Source organism: Dasypus novemcinctus, chromosome 24, assembly GCF_030445035.2.
Source record: "Dasypus novemcinctus isolate mDasNov1 chromosome 24, mDasNov1.1.hap2, whole genome shotgun sequence".
Taxonomy (NCBI): Eukaryota; Metazoa; Chordata; class Mammalia; order Cingulata; family Dasypodidae; genus Dasypus; species Dasypus novemcinctus.
The window spans coordinates 64,177,873-64,190,634 of record NC_080696.1 but is presented as its reverse complement, the minus strand read 5'-3'; positions in this window follow the sequence as shown (position 1 = coordinate 64,190,634).

Sequence of the window (12,762 nt, the reverse complement as noted above, 5' to 3'; positions counted from 1 at the left end):
GCTTCGGGGCAGGTTCTGGGTTGGTGCCCGCTTTACAGGTGAGGAAACAGGCCTCGGAAGGTGACTTCCCCAATCTCGCGGAGCAGCGGCCACCTGGCCCTGAGCCCAAGCGCCAGCCATCACGCCATCCTGCCTTCCGCTTGAGTGATAGTTCGAAGCTGCTCTAATTCTTCTAGTGTTAGTAGCTGTGCGGCAAACCCGGACTCTCAGCAGCAAGGCCCCTGTGAGCTGCTCGCAGCCGACGGCCACCGCTGGGCAAGCCGCCTCTACCCGTGAGTGAACGGCTCTGCCTCTTCCTCCGGCGCACGCTCGGCCGCTCCTCCAGGGACCTCAGGGCAGATGCCTCGAGGGGACGGGCAAGGAGGAAAATATGACAGAGCAGGTGCGGGTAAGACAGCCGGCAACTGGCTCAGGGCCTGAGGGCATGAGACCCAGAGGGACGCTGTGCCCTGGGAGTAGGGGAGCACCTTGGCTAAGAGGGGCGGGGGGAGCTGGGTAAGGAGCCTAGCTAAGGGGAGGGAGCTGGGCGACATCCTGGGTAAAGGGAGGGAGCTGAGTGACACCCTGGCTAAGGGGGGGAAGCTGGGTGACACCCTGGCTAAGGGGTGCACCTCCAATCTCAGTCAGGGGCCTCCACTGGGGAAAGGACCCAAGGAGGCTGGACCTTCCCATTTCCCAGATAAACTGGGAATTCAGATTTTCAAGTGCCATATCTTATTTTATTAAATGTTGCCAATGAATGAAAAACACTGCCTGGTCTGACGTAACGGGGGCTAGAAGATCAGATTCGCCATACAGGGCTTGGTCTGGCTCCTGGCCTGCTGCCCCGTGACCCGTGCCTTCATCTTCTGGTCTGAACCCCGGCAGGAGGCCCATCTCCGGGGTCCCTAGTAACCAAGGTCCAGAGGTGGCTGGAACATGTTGCAAGAAGGAAGCGCTCTGATTTCACCTCCGCAGGAGGCCTGTTTCCAGGCTGCTGGGGCTGCCTGGCTCGCTGAGAGAGGCCCCTGCAGATGTGGATGCAAAGGAAGTGTGCGCCGAAGGCTGAGGGAAATCAACTCTGCAGCGGCGCGCCTGGGTCTGCTCGAGTGCGGGCAGGGTCAGAGGAGACTCATGTTTTATCCAGGCCAGTTCTCCCATTCGTCATGTAACATTTATGACTTTTTTTTCCCTGCCGCGGCAGAACTGAGAGGAGTCTGAGGCTGGGGGCAGGCGCTGCCTCCCTCCCCGGGACCGAGAGCTGCCTGCCGGGGAACCTCCTGTTTCATTTGGCATCATTTTTCCACCTTCTTCCACAGGGCCTTTTTTTTTTTTTCCTAGTGGTCCCTTTTTTCTCCTCTGTAATGAAAAAGCAATTGTAGCAGTGGGTTGCCTCTGGTATAAGCTTGTTTTGTTTTCTGCCTTTTTATTATTTAACCTGCACCCACAGGGAGGTAAACTGATCCTCTATCACGGAAGAGACAGACAAACCTGTGAGCGGGCAGGAGACTGTGCAGAAACACATCCACTTGGAAATTCCAGGTCAGGATTTGCCTGGGCTAGAAGATTTAATTTGCCAGACTGCTGGGCTGTTGAAAGTTTCTGCAGTAAACACTTGGGTCCTCATAAAGCCGAAGCAACAGAGGAGGAAAATGAAATCCTGGATCAATTTCTCTGTTTGGAGACCTTAACTTATGTTCAGTTGGAAAAAAAAAAGAAAAGCAAAGAAGAAGAGAAAGAAACCCAATGGCCGACCTGCAATGGTCACTGCAGAGGAGCCCGGAAACCGCGCAGGGTCTGTGACGTTCACCAGGAACCGGAGGGGCCTGCGACCCTGTGACGGCGCTTTGGGAGGAACCCCAGGATGCGACTCTTGGTGCCTTCAGGTGATCCCACCCGGACACCCACCCCTCCTTCCCGTGAAGATGAGAGGAGGCCAGCGGACACCAGAGCAAGGCAAGGCGGCTCCCAGCAGGAGCCCGGCAAGGCCGTGGGTCAGCACACCCAGGGACAGGGCGCCTTCATGGGAGGGTCCCGGGATGGGGGCCGGAAGGGGCTTCGGCCATGGCTGTGACTCTGTCTTGGTTGTCCTGGTGGTTTCCCACCTACAGGAATTCTGGCTTCCAGGCCAAGGGGGTCATGACATCACCTGCCTGCACAGGGCAAAGCCCCCGGCTATCCCCGACGTGGAGCCCCCTCTGGCTCTCGGGCGTGGGAGGAGAGGAAGGCTGGCTTGGCACAGAGCGCAGAGGAGTGGAGGGTGGTGGGGCTGAAACTTAGCCAGGAAGGAGGAGGCGTGGCATGGGACCGAGCTGCAGCTTCCCCGGCTTGTGCGGACAGTAACTCGACTTCGCGGGCTGGAGCCAAAGGTTCATTCGTTTATTTTCACATCGTGCTCCATTCAAACTTTAGGCATGGATAGGATATCTGCACAGTCTTTAGTCCCTCCTGCCATACCTAATAAAGGAAAACTAGTAAGTTCACAGAGGAGCAAGGTCTATGTACCAGGGACACGGTTTCAGCGCCCGTGCCCTGCTAGGGGCCCTGGGAAGGGACTTCCGAGTCCTTCCTCCCACCATGAGGAACCTCGGGCTGACCAGGAGGACGCACCAGGCAAGTCCCAGTCGAGGGGCTTCCTACAAAATAACCGACCAGTCCTCCTCCAGAGTCACCGTCAGGAGAGGCAAAGAGCTGCCGTGGATTGGCGGAGGCCCGGGGCACGATGACCACAAGGGTTGGGGGCCCGGGGACCACATCCCATGTGCGATCCTGGAACCCAACCTGGCGTGGGGGAGGGACGGTTTTTTGAAAAGTAGTGAGACTGTGATCTGTTCCCTCCTGCAGTCAGTGGTAGAGTACCAAGACTAACATCTGAGTTCGGATCAATATTCTATGACTACGTGAAGTGTTGCCATAAGAGGAAACTCCTGAGGGTTTCTTGGGTTCTCTTCACACTCTCTTCGCAACAACTCCATCGGTCTAAAATTATCTGAAAAAATGAACTGTTAGACAAAAGTAACACCTTTCAGAGGTGTCCCCTACATCACCTCCAAGAATGTAGAGTGGCTCACACCCACAGACTCCTGACCTGTATCTCATTCCATCTTCACATTTTAATCACTCATGTTGAAGTCATCAGCACACCCCAAGGGCAAATGGCACCAGACGCAGCTGAATCCTCATAAATAAATTACGAAATATATGCCGCGGGAGCTCTGGTGCACTTTTCCAGGGTTCAAAGGACCCCTGCTTCTCATACACTGTAAATGCTAAAGCTGTCCTTGGCGCAGGCAGAGGTCAGAGCGAATGTGGCAGATTAAACACCCATCTAGGGCATGGCCGTGGTTCCTTAAGAGACGTAGGGCATGGACGCTCGTCATTCTGTGGATGACAGTTCAGCTTTGGTGGCAAAGAAAAAGCTGTTCAAATGGGCTCAGTGGCCTGCTGTACAGGTGCAACAGGCGATCTCAAAGGCATAGGAACTGGTGCCTAGCCAAACTCTCTATTAGGCCCAAAACCGTGAGACGCTGGTCCACGAATGGACCCTGTGTTCATGCCTATGGCAGGTAGTTTCCCATGTGAAGCCTCACATGCTGTGTTTTATTTCATTGACCGCTCTGGTTGTGGAGAAATACTGATTCTTGGCTCAGAAAGAAAGGGAGTATCTCAGTCAGCTCTTGCCCCAGTAATGCCGTGTAACACTACGCTATGACAGTACTTACAACAAATGTTCTTTTCTCCCTCAAGTGTCTCCAGCTCACTCGCAGTCCATGTTATCTAGACAGGATTCAGTTCCAGGCTGCGAGCTGGGTTCAACTGCTCTGTGTGTGGCTCATTGTTCTGGGATCACAAGGGCAGACAGATGACGGCCAGGTCTGATGGCCTGTGAGAGCTTGACTTTTCAGCTATTTAGTTTGTTTAGCTCTTTGCCTTTTTAATGGTAACTGCCCCTTGACTTTCCTTTGGGTCCTGGTGGACTCTGTCGATCAGGATGCCCTGTCCTGCGCCGGCCACAGCAGTTAGTCTTCTGACAGCAACCTCGGACCCCCTTCCCCGGTCATAGGGCGAGGTTCCGGGACGAGAACACCAGTGAAGCCGGGCAAGCACACCTGCTCTCTGGAAGCTGAACAAAATACGGCCAACAGGGAATCCCCAAATCTGATACGGTGCCCACTGCCCTGGCCACGGGGAAGAAGCCAGAGGCGATGGGACAGGGTGAGGCCAACGTAGAGGGCGTGAGGCAAACAACAGGGCAAGAGCTGGCCCCGACCACATCCAGAGCCCTGGAATCTGCCTCGCCTGGAAGTCCATGCCCTGACTTCCAAGGTGAGTGCTCATAAAATCCCTTCTTACAGGGACTTGTTTGACCTTTTGTTTGTTGACCCTTGGGCCTGGGTTTAAGCCATTTTCTAAGGAGGAGGAGGGTGTTAGAGGCCTCCTCAGTCAGGTACCTTTCCAAAACATCGTTACTGAGACATAAATCTTCATACCAGGAAATTCACCCACTTAAAATGCCCGTCGAATGGATTTCAGGACACCCCCACCATTGTGCCATGAGCACCATCGCCTAAGTGGAGAACATTCTAGTAATGCAGCTTTCGGCTGCCCGTCCCTCATGTAGGAAGTGTGTGGCTTGAAGTCCCCTGTCAACTTGTCGTGCCCCCCCTCAAAAAAGGCAGGAAAGCCCCCGACCCTGGACCTGACCTGTTGTGTTGGGAAGAAGAGCTTTCCTGTGGATGAGACGACGTCAGATTCCTACTGTGTACCATTCTGGAAGGAAAACAGATAGAAATGTTGGACTTTTTTATTTGAAAAGGTAAGGAAATTTCATTTCTGGACTAAAATTTCTCCATGGGAGTCTGATCATGGGGGAGCTCTGTCGTGTGGCTTGGAGGCCATCCTTTTTTAGGCTTACGGTTTAACCTCGCGTGAGCTAGGCTGGAAACTTGACTGAATGTAATTTGAAATGAAAAAAGAATCGCTGGTAGATTTTTGGACTAGGTGGGAGCATGGCCTTAGAGTCTGCATAATTAATTTGAAAATAAATTTAGACTCTGTGCTCCACTTGCAGATGCCCCCATGTGGGGGGTCATTCGCAAGAGCTGTGCGTTAATTGATAATGGGGTGGGGGCCGCTGGGACTCCTCCAAGGAACAAAGGCAGTACTTTCTATTTCTGAGGAACTGTGATTTTTGCATCTTTTTGGCTTCCTCCAACTCCTTTCTGTTCTGACTCTCTTCCTCTGCTCACATGTAAACAAATGTGGCCATGATACCGCTGTTTGCTTAGATGAAAGCACAATGCCCATGGCCAAGTAATGGCCATTTTTCTGTCTCTGAGTTTTAATCCTGAGCTGAGCTGGTTACTGCGGTGAAGCTGATGGGTCCAGCTCCTTCAGCAGGGCCGTGCTGGGGACAGTCCTCAGAGCAGGAGTTTGTAAGTGACCCACGCCCTCGAGAACCGCTGTTCCCTTGACTCATTGATCTAGGCAGACAGACCACTAGGGAAACTACAGTCCAAGTCAAAGACAAGATAGAAAGGAAAATAAAATCAATGGACCTCTTCTAAGAGGGGAGTGATTAACTCATATATCCCATTTGGGCAAGTTCTAGAATTTTCTTGTGGTAGACCTAATTGCTGGAAATTCCTTCCCATTTATTTCCTGAAAATCTAAAATTAGAGTTAGCTCCCTTTAATGAGTTTTGGAAGAGTTCCCAAAAATGCGCCTCCCCATGCCCAAACCCTGGGTCTGGGGATGTTGCAATCTGTCCTCCTCTGTCCTGAAGAGCTCTTCAAGCCTTCACTCAACTGGTGCATGTGGGATTCAATCAGAGATGCGCTGAGCCTGCTCACTCCAGCTGGTTACGAAATGGTCAGTAATTTACTGAACCAGCAGTTAAAATGTTGAGTGGCTTGAAATTCAACACTATAGGAGTGTTTGCACCATGGACGTTGGCAAGTTGACTGTACAGCTCTGACTGGTTCAGCCCCTACTAGTTGTCTGCTGTTGGGTCAGTGACTTAACCTCCTTCTGCCTTAGTTTGCTCCTCTGTCCAACAGGGAGGACAATAACATCTCTCTCCTAGGGGAATATTGTGACACCCAAGCAAGGGAAGATGGACACAAAGTTCTCAGTACATGCCATCAGCACTGGTAATCGTGCTTCTGAAAGAAGATAGTCAACACAAAGGATCTACCTCCCAGTCAAATGGCAACCCAGCAAAGAAGCTTCCATAGAGGACACAACTGTAGCAATTCAAGTACAATCATCTCATCAGGAAAGGTCAATTAGGTTGGCCTTAGGTCCATAAGAAACAGCAGCCTAATTTAAAAACAAAAGGCTTTCAAGAAAATAGATTTTCTACCTTTATGCTTCCAGAAAACTCCCCAAAGCCATAGAGGCATTTATAATTGTGGTAATGAGAAATGAGCAGGGGCAGAGACTGATGGCTTTTTCAATAAAGTACCAGGGGCAGGAATGCTGTGACTGAAGATGGCAAAGCTTCTCTCTTTCAGGAACGACGTTTCCTTGACCATGGTTGGGGGGTGGGTGGCTGCAGAAGGGCAGATGCCAGGCATGGAGTCCTTTCCATCATCCCGGCGAGATGATTGTGGCCATGATTGGGTCTGGGATGGGGAGGGGTCAAGGGATCCCAGAATGGTCCAGTCCTCATCACTTTCAGCCTCTGAGGATGCAGCATGTGGTGTTTAGGCTCAGGTGACACTCAGGACACAGGCAGATGTTAGGAAAGTGATGCTCAGAGGCTCCCTTTTGGGGAAAACCTATGTGTTTGCTCCAGGGGCTCCCAATCTTTCTGCAGGACCCAAGGCCCTCCCTCATGGTCAGCTTGGCCAAAGACCTTTGGATTCAGAGAGCTCTGTGTTTGAATTCTGGCCTGGCCACTAGGTGTTGCTGAGCTGTCCTTGAGATGCCTCCTCCTCAAACTGTAGCTGACCAACCTGCCTCTGAGTACCATCAAATGGGGTGTGGGGTGCAGAGAAGTCAGCAGGTAGGAGATGCTCCATCACCTTAACTCCCTGCATCATCTTTTCTTCTTTTTTGACTTCCCCGCCTGCCCAGCCCTGTGGGCCTTTCTCCCCCATATCTCTGTCCTCTACATTTATATCCGCATTTCCTAGTGGTACCAGGAATCTTGCCCCTTGCTTAGGATCTGGTCCCTGCGATCTAAGTGACAGGATTCCTTTGGGGAGTCAGAGAAGAATAACACTGAGAAATGACCATTGGTGCTAAGGGCTGTGAGGAAACAAAGTGATGCTGAACTTGAGAATCCTGGGGTGGAGATGACCCAGGGCTGGAGATTCTGTGGATCACAGACAGGGGGGCCGATCTGAACGGTGCCATGTGCACTGAGGGTTGCTGGGTGAGTCTAAGGAATCTCTAAGAGAACAAAGGTCAGGGAGGATGAGGTTCAGACCAAGAGCCCGGCGGGGCCCAGGCGCTGGGGAGCCCCAGGCAAATACGGAGGACGAGAACGAGCACCTCGACCCCTGGTGGTGGGCACGTGGCAGCGGCTGTAGTATTCCCCACTCTCCTCTTTATTAATGAAGGTTTTCATAAATAGAAAAGTAGCAGAGGACCTGACCAAGATCAAGTTAGGCGTGTTCGAGGACCAGAAAGGCCAGGGACGCTGGTGGATAAGTGGTGAGGAAGGAGCCTGGAGAGGTCGGCCAGGACTAGGTCGACAGGCCCACGGGAAGGAGTTTGGATTTTATTCTATGCCTTTTCTTAGCTCCTGTGGCGGGCCCCGAAATAGCCCCCCAGAGGCAGCCACGCCCTTGCCCCAGAGCCTGCGACTCTGTTAGTTACATGGCAAGGGGATGTCACATTTGCATCTGGCATTAAGCCCAATGGGCAGCTGACCTTAAAAGGGGGAGGGCATCGCTGGTGGTCTGGATGGGCCCGATGCAGCCAGGGGGTCCCTGAAAGTGGAAGAGGAGGCAAAGGAGGGGGCCAGAGGGATGCAGTGTGAGAATCCTCCCCCCTCGGCTGCTGTCTGTGAAAGGGGGAAGGTGCCACCAGCCAAGGAACGTGCCCGGCCTCGAGCAGCCGGAAAAGGCCTCAAGGTGGCCCCTGCCAGCACCGGGCTCTCAGCTTCGTGAGATCCACTCTGGATTTCAGACCTCTTGACCTGTGAGATGATAAACCTGTGCTGGGTCACCGGCCAGTTCAGGGCAATTTGCGACCACAGCCATGGGGACACAAGTCGGCACCCGCGCTCTGCAGCCATCACCTTCCCCTGCAAATGGGTCCTCGAGCCAGAGTGTCAGCCCAGGGCACGGGGTTCTCAGTGCCCCACGGGGCAGCCGGCAATGCCTGAGATGTCCCACTTGTCACAGCTGCGGGAGGGGTGGAGGGTGCTCCTGGATCCAAGGGCAGAGACCAGGGACACTACTAAGCAGCGCCCCGCACACAGGCCAGCCCCCCGAGAAGCGTCTGGCCCAAATCACAGCAATGCTGAAGCCGAGAACCTGCGCAGGAGACAGAAGCCTTAATTTTATTTTGTATTTTATTTTATTTTTTGTGGTTTTTTTTTTTTTTGACAGAAGGCTCTGAAGTCCACATGCTTTCAGAGGGATTTCAAGGCTGAGCGCGGATTACGCTGAGCGGATTTTCTTTTCCTGGCGATAGCTTCTAGTTTGTCCTGACACCTGGGGCTGACGGGTCTGTTCTCCACCACGTGAAGAAAGTCCTTTCCAGCTCCCTGCCTGGCACGCTGGGGCCAGTCAGTCGAAGGAGTTCATCCCACTGCCTTGCTCTCTACCGATACCTTGGATTCGGCTTCGCCTCTCACCCTCCAACCTATTTTTTTATCTGCCCTCCACTAACGGATATCCGTGAGTTCCCTGACATTGACCTATTGAGGAATTAAATTCTGGCCCACGTGCGTTCTGATCCTTGGCAGACATGCGAGAGAAGGTGAGCTTTGCAATGAACACCTCAGTTCTTTGTCCCTGACCCCTGCGCAGAAAACAGTGGAGCTGTGTAATGCGAAAGCCCCTGGTAAACGGCGGAGCTCTAATTTGGTTGTCTACTCTGAACTTGCCAGGGAATGCTGTTGCCAGGGAGACCCTCCCTTCTTCCAGGGTCAGACAACACTTTAAACCGATGAGCTGTAGGAATACCAACTAGCCCTCTCTCTCTCCTCGGGGCTTGCTGGAGTATTCTTTAGCGCTAGCTCCAAGGATTATATAGGAAAATCTCATGGGAATCTCACCTTGGAGAAATAAATGTTAGATCAGGAAAAAAATAGCTTCTCCAGGGGCCTGACAGATGCCTCATTTGGTGCCGAGGTTCAGAGAATGCACGCACACACACATATACACACACAGGGACACACACCGACTCCTACCCACCCATCGCTGTGTGGTACATAAACACCTACTCATCAGGTGAACTGATGGTTTCAGACACTATTTGTTCAGCAACTACTAACCGAATACCACATTTTAATTGCCTTTTATTCTACACAAGAGTCTTGTAAGCTAAAAATTATTTCCCTTTTGCAGACAAGGAAACTGAGGCTTATGGCTGACTGGCAGATTAGAGATTCAGAGAAAGAATCCCCAGTTCCCCAGGCTCATTTTGGAGAATCCAGAAGTCTTAGCAAAGAAGGCAAAGACTGTGCTCGATATCAAAGTATTCTGGTCACAGCTAAGGATTTCTAGGTATCTTATGTTGACTTTCTTGAGTCTTACCTTTTTTGCCTTAAGTTGGCCGTCTTTTATCTTAACTCAGCCCTCTTCTAGGTGTCTTGACTCCTTTGCAATTAGGATGCAATCACCACGTGTGCATTCCCCATCCTCTACATTTCTCCAGAATGGGTTGACAATCCTAGAAGCTGGGTGACGGCCAAACATGGAATATTTTATCTGTGCTTCCCAAAATATGTTCCACAGAACGTGGACCTCTTGGGATGGTTATAGCAAGCTTATTTGGGAATTCTCTCTTACTAGTGGAATAAACTTGAACGCCCATTCCGATCCCGGGTCCCCTGGATTGCTGGGAGCAGGAGCCAATCTGTGGTCACGTGCACCCCCAGGCACTGCACTGTGGGATGAGGAGTGCTCCTGTGGCTTCCCAGAATGCTGTGCCATGCTGCAGCGTGTGGCTGCCTGAGAGCCGAAGTATTTCATTCCCTGCAATCCTTCCATGCTTGGAAAGAGCACTTGGGACGAGCGGCAGTGTTCTAAGGGTCTTTCACCTGCTCCAGCTGCGTCGTATTTTTGGTCATTATTGTCGGATTCTGCTCAAAACCCCCTGGTCTGCAGAGCTCATTAGCAGGGAGAAACTGCTTCTAAACCAGCAAATGACAAATTTTCTTCACTTAGGTGCCCAAGAAACAGGTCAATACAGGTTGCTTGTGTTTAGATTAATCACAGTAAACACCAGCTCCTGCGCTGACCTGCCACTTATCAACAACAGCTAAACTAGGGGCTACTTAATCATGAAACTCAGAGCACGCGCCACCGTCACTGCCCTCACAAACACGGCTATCCAGTTCCTCAGCAAATATCTGAAGATTCCAGCTGCCAGCAGATATCGATCGCATTCAGACCTCCTTCCCCAAATCGATGCCAGCAGGCGGCCGGGACGCAGGCTCTGGGAAGGAAGGGGTCGATGTGCCCAGGCTCCTCTGACAGGTTCAGGGGCATCCTGGCTGGAGATGCACGGCCCCACCCGCTTCACAGCTTGTCTGCCACGGTGCTTGCCTGCTGGGCGCAATCAGGAGTGCTCCCAGAGGATGTGCGCTTACGAACACAAGGGAAACTTCCATGGGTCCCTAAACTCCATCTTCCTCTCTCTTATCACCTAAACCATTTCAGTTGCTGATGTTTAATGAGATCTGCATCGTTCAGAAAGACTTCAAGCTGTGACCCAGCAAGACGACACCAATTTAGCCTTACTAAACTTGCCTCCCGATTTTTTTAAGTACTTCGTGCCACATAAATTAGACTGCCATTGAGATAATTGGATCCTTGTGGCTCTTAATTTTTCACAGATACACTATTTTGAAAATAAATCGTAAACCATCATCTTTGAATGTTAAAGTTAATTTACATTGAATATGCTTTCCTACTTCAAATCACGTGTAGGTCTATATCTTTATCGAGCAATTGGCAGATACAGAACCTCCTTTCACTGCTACCTGAAACCACAGATTCAATCTAAAATTCCATGTCAAGGCTAAGTAGCCAGAATCCCGTTGACTATCTGTCAATCATCTTTTCAGAAATGTCCAAATAGTGGGTAACTTTATAATTGGTTTTAACCATTGTTCCAAAAAGCATTCTTTTTCCTGGCCATCGTAAGAGTGCATTTTGCATTTTCACTGAGAGCTTGTGAATAGACAGAACATCTCAATGACCATTCAATACAAGTGAATAGCCTTCTCCAAGATATGAAGAACTCGATTACATATTTCAATAAAGAATAAATTGTGCTTTTCTTTTCAAAAGGATCTTTTTCCCCCTTTTTTGCCTGTAGGTAGCATAAACATTAGCACAAAGTGAATAGGGGAAACGCTTCTGCATAGCACTTGATTTTAAAATGCTAATGCACCTCCACCATCACCACCACCACCGACACAATGTCTACACCCTGAACTAGCAAAGAGAAAGCGTCAAAATCATTGGCAATTCTAAGTGGCTGGCTAACAGGCTGTATGTCACAATAGTAAAATAAGACATCGTATTGGATGCCAAGTAAAAACACATTACCCAAAATTCATCTCCTCTGCCTCCCAAGGTTGCATCACCTCCATCATTTTCAGCAGGCGAATGGTTTTGAGGAAGTGGCGTTCAGGAAATCAAGTTCACATGCATTTTGCAATCACATTATGTTACATAAAACCCTACTGATGACCAGGCAAGGAGGCATGTGGGTGGGGAAACAGCAGGAGAGCCAAGCTGACCTAGGCTAGGCTCTCCTAAACCTCGCTGATTGTCTGCCGAAACGAAGTGAGTGGAGTACAAAATTCGGAAACACTTTGTAAAGCCAGCTGGGATGGCTGATGTTTGACACCTCTCTGTTTGTTGTCAAGGCCAGCCGTCAGCCTCTGAGGCTTGGTGGCTCGCAGGCCATTGCACTCGGGCGTCCAGCTGCCGAAGGTGCAGCGCTTTGAGCGGAAGGGACATGCTGTGGATGGTGCGGCCCACCTGCCAAAGGTGCTGCCCTGTGGCCTCCATGTAACCCAGCTTCTCAAGTGTTAACGAGCTCCCAAATCTCCTGGGGACCTTGATAAAATGCAGGTGGAGCTCGGCAGATCTGGGGTGGGGCCCGGGACTTTGCAAGTCAGCACAGTGCTGCTGGCTCCAGGATGACATTCGAGTAGCGAGACTCTATGCCACAAGAGGCTTCTGCACCTCTGGAAAATCGGGGTGGGATAGAGAAGTTAAATTGTGAATGGCCTTCTTTTCTAATACAAACTAGAGGGAAATCAATGGCATCATCTGCTTTTGGTTTCCCGAGTATAAAAGAAGAGGGTGGATTTACAGCAAAGGTCCCAAGACATTCACTCAGACATCCTTCCCAAGCTCCTGCTATGGGCCGGACATGCAAATCACTTCTCCAGCCATGCTTTGGCAACTGGAGCAGAGGCTGCATCCGTCGCCGTGGTAACTGCAAATTGAGGGATTATTTGAGGCTTTGTCAACACCCAGTCATCCCCAGAAAGTCACCTGTTGCAGGTGCGGTGGACCGCGACAAAGAAGGCCTGAGAATCCCCCACCTTCTCTCTTCACCAGCTGCTTCCATTTCTTCCCC